The sequence below is a fragment of the Mycetomoellerius zeteki genome, unplaced genomic scaffold (genome assembly GCF_001594055.1).
Source record: "Mycetomoellerius zeteki isolate Tzet28-1 unplaced genomic scaffold, Tzet1.0 scaffold316, whole genome shotgun sequence".
NCBI classification, from domain to species: domain Eukaryota; kingdom Metazoa; phylum Arthropoda; class Insecta; order Hymenoptera; family Formicidae; genus Mycetomoellerius; species Mycetomoellerius zeteki.
Genome location: NW_017257301.1, coordinates 525,602 through 536,146, shown reverse-complemented (window position 1 = coordinate 536,146; position 10,545 = coordinate 525,602).

Genomic DNA, 10,545 nt, shown 5'->3' with positions numbered 1-10,545 from the left:
GAGGAGAGCAAAAGCAGAATGAGAGAAGAAGAAAGAGAGAAACAACAAGAGAGAAAGGGAGGGGATGCACACTTCGCGTTTCCCACGTGCTGCTCAGTGCAAACGTCGTGCATCGCGTGCTCACCTATACGTCAGTCCGAAGGGAATGGGATTAGTCAGGGGTTGCTCGGAACGGGGGTAGGTGGAGAGTTAGTGCGGGTCGGGAAACGACTCGGGGGATGATTGCAGGGCCGGCCGCGTGACGGTAACTACTAGGGCTTGGCATGACGGACAGCCCGACGGCAGTGGGCGCGCGCGCGTTCGCTCATGGTCACGCGGCCTGTCTCTTCGGAAAAGTTTTCTTGTCCACCGCCCTCATCCCTTCGTCCCTTTGCAGCCATCCCCCGTGTTCGTAACGCGATCGTTTCATGGCGTGACACCTCGCGCGATTTGTAAGGAATTTTGTCGAAGGGTTCGGGGCCGTCCGGTATCCGGAATTGGACGATTAGGCTATGCATCTCTGAGGGAAAAAGATTGGAGAGGTATCAACAAAAGATTTAAGCATTAAGCATTTTAATTGAGAAGCTATTATATCCTCTACTACTCGTCTGATTCTTGATGTTAACTAATAATTTTACTTAGAAAGAAATTATTGAAATTACAATTTCAAACTTTCACGATTAAATATATTTTACAAATTTCATTTCAGAACACGCAAACTAATTATTCAAGCGTTTAAGATAATCGCGTGTGCTTTTTAGTGAAACTCACTAGTGAGATATCTTTCTACTTGTGAAAACATATCTGAAAAATGGACATGTTAAAAATTAATAAATATGTTATCGAAATCAAATCGTCAACTTTTTATAGATAAAGAATATTTTGTGCTAATTTATTTACTTAAATGTTGTAATATTCCATAAAATATCACGCTTTTTATCTTTTTCATATTATATTTTGTAATTTTTAGAAAATGAGAATTACAAAGCTTTGTTTTCAATTTAAAAAAACTAGTTTATAGTCTCGCCATCATTTCGGTGTGCGCATTTACCTTGATAGCAGATTTTTTAAAAACTTCTTTACTGTGTGTGTACGATGCATTGCGCGGCGGTTCAGTAATTTCATTTATCGTCTCTTTATCTGTAATTGTCAGCAACGGTAATGTAACAGTTACTATCAACATCATGACTTCAATATGAATATCGTTATCTGACGCATTAGCTCGTCGCTAATTATTGTTTAGTGCGCTTAGAATTGCGTTTTTATTTTTACATACAAGAAAAATAGTTTTAAAAAATACTATTAATTTTATTCCTAGAAAAAACAGAGGTAAAGTAAATATATTTTTTTTAACTATCTTTTCCGAGTATCTCTTTATTAATGTCAACATAGATTAGTTGAACGAAACTTCAGTCCCGCGTGTTTAAGCCGACAGCATTTCCAGATCGTATCGATATATTCCCTCGAGAGGATCTATTTGTTTTTTTATCTATTTGTTTTTATTATTTTGTATGATAGCGGTTATATATTTTCTATTACCGGCTACGTCCATCATTGCAAGCGTTATCGCGTTACATAATATCAATATTTTACTTCAATAACAGCGTTAAACAATTTTTTCACAAGGCAAATATCGGTCGATACTTAATGTATGAACCATACGATAATTTAACGATTCCATTTATCTTTCTTTGGATGATTAATTACAAACTTGAGAATCTTATCAGTAATACGTATTTTTTCAATAATCCTTTCGTCAGATGAAATTTTCTAAATATAAAGTAAAAATTCCATATTTTACTAATACAAGAATTAGGGTAATATTGGTATAATGCAATTTTATTAAAAACTTGAAAGGTTCAATCTCAAAAAAAATTTAGACAACTAAATTTAATTTAATATTGAATTTTTTCGTTTAACTCCAAATTAATTAAAAGATTTCCGCGCGAGAATTCTGGGATTTCGTATATTGTACGACTCGGAAAGCTTTTCTATCTTACTACTTCCTTTCTTCACATAATCTATGTTGATTCAGCTCTAGTGACTCTCGCACGATTTCGAAAGATCGAGGATAATGGCTGTGCCCCCCTGTGAAGTCTTCATCATCGTGCACCTCTCGGTGCTTGCCATTCTCCCCCTTGTGTCTCTTCCATACTGCCTAACACTTTGCCATCGCACGACTCTACCTTACAATTCGATAAATTGAATTTCCCGTAATATGATAATGTTATCATTAGCCGCACGTGACGAAGATGAATGACACGATTAATCACGTCGATCGCGTGGGCCCGCTAACATAATTCCGTCGAGTTGCATTAACACAAACGCACGCCGATCTCGTCGTTTTTCTCTTTCTTTCTCTTCTTAGAAGTGATTTATAATGCTTAACGCTCGCATAAATTTCAATTTCTCGTCGTTCTTCTCCTCGAACGTCCACGCTCGCAGGATCGATCTCCCTTCGATCTTAATTTGCCGAAACTTTTGAATCTTGGCTCGATTGAACGGCCGATTTTGGCGTAATCGCTCTTTAAGCGGCAGCTGTACGTCTCATGTTGTCGGCATTTTTACTCGTCGATGCTTATACGGGATGCCTGCATTTGCATGGAAAGGATCGAAAGGACTTGCGCTGAAAGGAGACGTTGATTAATGAGGTGAAAACATGAATTCGGTCATGGTGATCTGGTAAGTATAACAGAAAACGAAAAAGCAATTTCTTAACCAACTTTTTCGCTGGTGCACTTGTACAAAATTTGTATGTTTGATTCGAATAATAATTTAGCCATCAGAAAAGATATTCATATTCAAATCTGATATGACGGTATAAATATATAATCACAGATATATTTTATTTACATATATATATATATATTCAGAGATTTCGATTCGATTCTATAATTTCAACATCAAAAGATTGAATCCGTGATTTAGGATTGTATTGTAAGGGTTAATGCCATTGACGAATTAACCCTTACAATACAAAGTACAATTTGATGCCTCATCCGTTCAAACATGGATCACTAGAATTCGCGTCCGGTTTTTTCACCTATTCAGAATGGTTCAAAAAATCTCTAAAAATTCACCAACATACTTTCTAGAATAAATATTGAAACTTCTCTTCTTCATTTTGGAAAATAATAAAATGTAGTATAATTTATAATTGTCGAAAGACTCAAAGAAACTTGCACGAACAGAAATCGCTCGGTCACTAATGACCCAACCTTGCACGGTAAGGGTTAATATTATCATTTTTATGTTTATTATTTCAGAATCTCCATTATCAATGCGGTACGCCGTCGATCAGTGGAATTTTGTTCGGCGACCGTCGGAACGAGAGTGGACGCTAATGCGCTTGAATTACACCTGACCTTGGCTGGATCGAGGGGGCCAATTCGGGCGGTAATCGCCCTTCAAGGAGCACCTAGGTGCCGGCGCACACACGCGGGATGTACGCGCGTCCGACCACGCGCGCCCAACACGGCGAAGAAAAGACGGAGCCGAAGTTCCGGTGATCCACAAGGAATCTTAATGGGGAAGCTGGGCCGGCCTGCCAGCCGTTCTGCGAGCAGGCAGACTGCGCGCACAGGGACGTGCAAGAACGCTCGTCCTTAACCACCTTTAACAAATTGCGGCCGCGGAGCAATCGTTGACCGACAAGAGGGGGAACCCCGCGCGTCTAGGCTCTCGTTTTTGTGCATGCACCGAGTACGTCGACGTATTCGTGAACACGCTCGCGCGAACTTGTACGGCGCATGAAATATGCACGCTCGCGTCCCCCACAAGCGAGCTCAACACAAGATGTCCCGGAACTGTTGCCGTTCCCCATCTTTCCCCATGATAGTTTCCTGGACCTATAAGGAACTGCGAAGGAGACTCGATGGAATTGTATTTGACACGCAGTTGTAAATATTACATGTCTCTTTAACTTACATTTATTAACAATCTTTTACTTTTAGATGTCTCTTAAATATTAAGACAGAAAAAGATTAGAGACTATCGAAATAATATTTATTAAGAGAATTATAGAATATTTAAGTAATAATGATGCATAATAATTTCTATATATTTTATTTCTTGATGTAAAAATGCTTGTTACATTTATTGAATAAAACCAAAAACAAAATCGATAAAAACGATAAAATCGAAATACATTTTTTAATAGAAAAATATTTTTTATATATTTGCTCAAAGGACTGTATATTTTTAATTGTAAATTACATTAATTGTAGTTAATCCTTTTTCTAAGTTAACCGCGAATATATAGTATTAATTATAGTGACCATTGAGATTGAAAAAATTACCATTAGCTTTATTGAAATAAAAACATTGTGTGCACAGAGGCTCTCAATAAATGATAACGTGGTACAGATTGTTAATGCATTTTGTATGAAAGGCAATGACGATGGTTATTTAGAATCGGCTCTTTTAGCGGACGTTACATTTTTCAATGCTCGTCTCAATTTTGCCGATGCGCTTTTAAAAAATTAACTACCGGCGGGCACGTGTGCACACACGCGTGTAAAGCGCACGTGCCGCGCGTGATACACGCGCGCACGCACGTATGATGCATGCACGCACATTTTCAGTGGGTAATCAGACGCGTACCGCGGGGGAGCATTAACCTTTCGATCGCAAATTCCCGGGTTTCTACACACGTGAAAATAAATCTCGCCGCTCGAGGTAGTTTTCGCGTCGTCGAACATTTGTCCGCGAGGATTCGCTCTTGTTCGATCTTGCCACTCTTCATTACTATAGAATTTTACTATAGAACACGTATTTAATATTAAGTGAAAATGGACCGAGAAACGTTCGACCCGAATAAGTAAAAAGAGTCATATTTAGATTTTAGTGTCTTAAATAGTTTTCTGTGAATTTTTATATTTTCCAGTGCTATTGTCGAATATTTATGTCATTATTAATCTAGAAATAGTCACCTAGGGATGTTTTCATACCCCAACGACAAAAAATGTCATAAAATCGTTGTAAAATACTGTTTTGCATGGATATTGGTTTTAACGTATTTTCTTTTTTTCTGATAACTATTATTTGCGAACTTTTAAATATTTTATAAAAAAATCAGTGATAAAAAAGCGTTGTTGTGAAAAGCTTAATATATGCTCGTTTCGTTTAATTTATTTGATTTCTATTTACTTTTTTTAAGAAAATTTTGACTAAATTTTATATTCACCATATTCTCGAATACTAATAAATCGGAAAACAATCAATAATAATATATACAATATATTGTTGATAATAGTGATTTTAATTAGGATATAAAACCACCTTAGGTGATTGTAAAAAACAGCAGGCTTAAAAAATCAAGCGATTACTCCCGGATTTAGGATATAATTATATGTATGTTTATTTATAATAATTATATATATAATATAAATCTGTATTTCCCCCCAAAAGATAGATTTCGACCTTTAGAGCATCAAGAAATTCAAATCCAGCGACGAGAATGGAAACCGGAGCCGATCTGATAATGACGACTTTAAGCCAGGTAGCGACTTCAGCGGAATCTCGCGTTAATCTTCCCGTCAATTTGCCTGCCGGGATCTAGGATATTGGAAACGTAATCGACCGTCCCTCTATCTTGGCCGCGGCCGCGCAATTTGTAAACCGCCGCGTTTTAACCGCGTGAGACAAAAAGACGGGCGCGATAACGGCACGCGGTGGTCGGCCGAGATGAAGCGAGATGCGGATTTCTCGCCGTGGATCGATCCACCGTGTGAAACGCGGTGGTCATAAACGACACTTATGGCAAACTTATTGCGATGGTAAAAGAAGAAACGGGAATGGAATTGAGAGGAATGAGAACTTTGCATGTATTTATTCCCATCGTGAGTTTTCCTTTCCGTCAGATTACGGCAGAAAAATACGAGTCGATCCAATTTGTTTGTAAAGTGGGAGAATGAACAGCAACTATGTATTCTAATCGATCATCGTTTATTCGTGTTTTCATTATTCATACATTTACGGTTCTTAAATATGTATTCATTCCGATTAATTCTCTGGTGGCGTGTAGTTTTATATAATTTGCGTTCTCCGTCCCTTGTGAAGACGGCCAACAGTTGGTTATCCCGATAAGAATCAAATTTCCACAGTTCTGTCTTCGAGAAGAGGAGGAGGATCGCGTAATTGGTCGGGGATGGTGATCCGACGCACGTGACACTTTCCTTGGTCCGGAACGTGTCTCACACGCGGTATCTTCTGTTCCGGTGTCGGCGTGATAAGTAGGATGTCACTCGATGCATCCGCTGGTGTGTGTGTGTGTGTGTGTGTGTGTGTGTGCGCGCAATTGGACGGTGGATGCGCAGCCCGATGTATACGCAACGAGCGCAGCATCGGTGCGGTGTGTGTTGCGGCTTTCCATAGGATCGTTCTACGGTGGCTGGTGGACGGTGCGGGAGAGACGAGGTGCACGGGATGGCGAACAGAGCTATGGCGAGGGAAGGGGTGGGAGGGGGACGCAGCCGGCTGAGGAGAGAAGCGAGGGGGAGGAGGGTGGACCGTGGGGGCTTTAATGAACCAATTTAAATGCATGCGATGATCAGTTGGCCTCTGAGCCCTCTTCTTCTTCTTCTGCGGGCTCTTTCGACGACGACCGGCTACCTTTACACACGATAGGCCACGCCACACGACACACGCTGCCTCCTAGGACCCTACTCGGCCCGAGTAGTATATTCCGCTGCTGCTGCTGTTGCTGCTGCTGCTGCTTGCTGCGTCCTGTCCCGTCCTCCTCTCGCACACCGTTTCTTCTGTTCGCGCGGATGTGGCCCCCTCGACAATCGTACCTTTTCTTGCCTCCTTTCTTTTCCCATGCACGCCGCCACCTTCCGCCCTTCCCGTTCCTTCATTCATTTCTAACTCCGCTACCCTCCCCCACCCTTCTGACTCGTTCTCTCGTTCCCGTTCTTTCATCTGGAAGCTCCATCTCCATTTTTTAATGAAATCGAAATTGCAATGGAGAGCGGTTGCGCGCGTTTTTCTTTCCTCTTTCTTTCGTCTTTCGCTTCTTCTTTCTTCTTTCCCACTTTCTTCCTTCCGCTTTGTTCTCACTGTTTCGCGAACCTGCGCGAGAGATTGGCGGTGGGAAGCGGAGAGGGATAAAGAGAGCAGCTCTACCGCGAGTGTAGTGTACTGAAGCTTCGGGCGACAAGCGGGATTGTATTAACCGATCGCGGCGAATCGTCCCGCGAGAGATCTCTGCGAGCACGAGATGAACACGAATCCCCTTGCTGATCCCTCGAGATTTCCGCGGATGGCGCCCTGGAAAAAGAAACTCCTTCGCCCCTGCGAGAATTTAGTTCTGGGAGAACCGGCGACTGCAGTTAAAAAATATCCGTGGATCTTCTGATTATTACGATTGAGAGTGCACGTTATGTCAACATAATTACAATTCTAATACAATGACGGCAAGCGCTACTTTTTCCTCCTTGATATCCGCGGAGAGAATTTTTCTCTAATAACATGCGTAATCGAGAAAAGCCTAATAATTTCGGAATCGCTATTTTATTTCGATGTCTCGGTACTGTTATTTTAAGTTTAGCAGATTAGAGAACAATCCTCCGCATAATCTGCTCAAAAATTAATATTTCTTTGCGTAACAGGTATCGCGTGGTTAAGACCGGATCCTAATAATCGGGAAGGAACGAAATGGGTGACGCGAGAACAAAGCGAAAGCTATGGGAGATCTCACGGGCACCTGCTGGAGTACCCGTTCGTGCACGGAGGGGGGGCAAGGAGCGCAATGACAAGCGCCCCGTAAAAAGCACGATTCCGTCACCCCTATATCGACCCCCTGCAATGCATGGTGGGCGCATCGACACCCACGCTGTTTCATCAATTTGCGCAACGGTTCAGTTGCTATTTTGCTACTTGCTTTCTTTCTCTCATATCGAGAAGTCGCCGTTTATTCAAATCTTCAAACAACGAATAGATGTACAAATGACTGAGAATTTTTAAAATTAAAAAAATTTTCTTCGTATTATGTTATTTCTAAAATTTGTTTACGCAACTCCTATTTATCAAATAAAGTTTTTAACGTGGCTGTTTTTTATATATTATAGTAAAATGGAATAATTTTGGCCCAAATTTTGACGAAATCCAGCATGTCAAGATTTGGATACAAGACGTTTTGGAGTTATTTCTTAAAAAAGTAAATAAAATAAATAAAATAAAAAAGTAAATAAAGTAAATAAAGTAAATTCTTAAAGTAAATAAAGTTATATTTCTTAAAAAAGATATTTTGAGACGTCATATGTCCTGATTTCATGCGTGCTGTCTATATTTTTAAATTTGGGCCAAAGTTATATCCCATTTTATAAATTTATCTCGATACTTAGAAAACATGCTAAGCAATTATTTAGTGTAGATATCTTTTTAATAAGCTACTTTTTTAAGGCATTTAGATGTTTACTCTAGAAAAGAAACCGTTCTTCGAATTTGATTCTATTAATTAACGGAGAATGAGTAGTCTAGTTTGTAATGGATCTGACGGTAACTAACTCATCTCGAGATGTGCACGATTAGATCAACGCCGGTCTTCCATGACTCTTCATTTCACTTCGAGACGAATCAATGCTCTATTTTGTAAAGAACCTTCACGTTTTTTTATCATTAGAGGCATATACGCTATTAATATCGTAAATGTACGAATCTTATACGCATAGTTTTAATTTCTTCCGATAGCATCATTGTTCCGACAGCGTTAATGGCATAGTGAATTGTATATTGTTTTTTAGACATGCAAGATGTTTCTTTCTATTCCTTTCTCTTTTTTCTTTCTTTCTGTCTCCTTTCTCTCGATCGGCTAGATCAAGGCCGAGAGACTCTACCGATCATCCTATGCGGCTGTACCGCGAATTAATTAACGGCGATAGATTTTATTTATAGACACCGTGTCAAGGTCGGAGAAAGGGTTTCCCAAAGCTTCCGTCGACGGGGAGATTAATGTCCATTCCGAGTATCGAGGAGGTCCCTAAAAGAATTATATACGAAAAACAAATTGGTGGTTCCCTCCTTTGAATGTCGATCCCGCGTTAAATTTTCGATGTTTGATAAAAATTCAGTATGGCTCGGGACAAAATAATACCTCCCAGCAATTAATGATGAAATTATTGAGAATTATTGAGAAATAATGTCAGAATGATTTAAAAATACTAAGAGAACTAATTAACGATGCAATTAAAAAATAAGAAGAACAAGATTATGCATTACGTTGACACGCACGTGACAAGTCTCAATCTGTACGTTCGTGACTTTTTCTGATTTTTCTTCCATCTCCTCTGAAGGGAGAGGAGCAAGTCGCACGTTCTTTGTGTCGGGTATCGAGAGGATAATTACGAGAATTCCGTGTACGTGAAATGAAGTGGCGTACCTGCTCTCGCGCGCGGTTTTATCCCTCTCTGTGTCGACTTCATTCGTCGACTGACGGCTGCACGCATGAACGCCCACGCACGAACGCCCACCTCCGGCTCTCCCTCACGAGCCGTCTCCCTGATCGCCGTATTGACGTGTCTTATCGGCGATCGGCGCCCGTGAATCGTACAGTAACAAATACACGCGGCTTTTATATTCCGTTACGATCGCCTCTCTCGCGCGCGTCGAGTAGGTAGATAGGTAGGTAGGTACCACGTCGCGCGTCTGGATTGAAGATCGCGTAATCTCCTGTATTTGAATAACATCGTCGCTCTCGGCTACTTCGCTGCGGCAATGCTTGAGGAATCGCCGAGAAGCGACCGATTTTCTCTTTAATATAAATAATTAGGTAATACGGTTTCGTTAATAAAGCTTTTTCTCTCATTAACTTTCTTTCAATGAGAAAATATATCATCATTTTCGTAAAGGATTCAATAAAAGCTACAATAGAACGAGTTTGAGATAAAAGGAATTAGGGACCATGTACCTAGAAATTATTTAGTATTATCTTGAAAAATAATAATGATAATAATATATAACTTTATTCCATGAATATTAAAAATTTCACTGAATTTAAACAAAATATGGAAAGCATCAAAACAAATAAAGCAATAGTGGTACTGCTCTTGTAAAATCTAATCAGAGAAAATAAGTAATTTTAAGAAATAGAATAGGAAAATATAAGATAAATATAGAAAGCAATGTTAGTTAATATAGGTAGAGGAGAAGGTGGTATATTATGGCCAGTGTATATATTGTGGCCTCCCTTAATATCTCCGCTATTATATAGCGAATCCTAATGATTACTTATGGAATTATTAGTTCAGTAGCTCGCCGTTACACCACTAATATTACTGACGCTAATATTACCAATACTCAATAACCAGCACTTATTATAACGTATTTTTACTTTCAAGTATTTCGAAACATTTCTGAGATACATTTTAGTATTTAATTACACCTACTTCCCCTCATTTTTCTTAAACTTGAACGTATTATCATATGAATATATGTATTTTTGAGTGTGTTATTTGCTATTTAACATTTTATTTGACTGTATATATTTTGAGTTATACAAATTTAAACAACAGCATGGCATTTTGCTAATGTGGCTCTCTATGGATATTGATTACTCACGACCTCTTC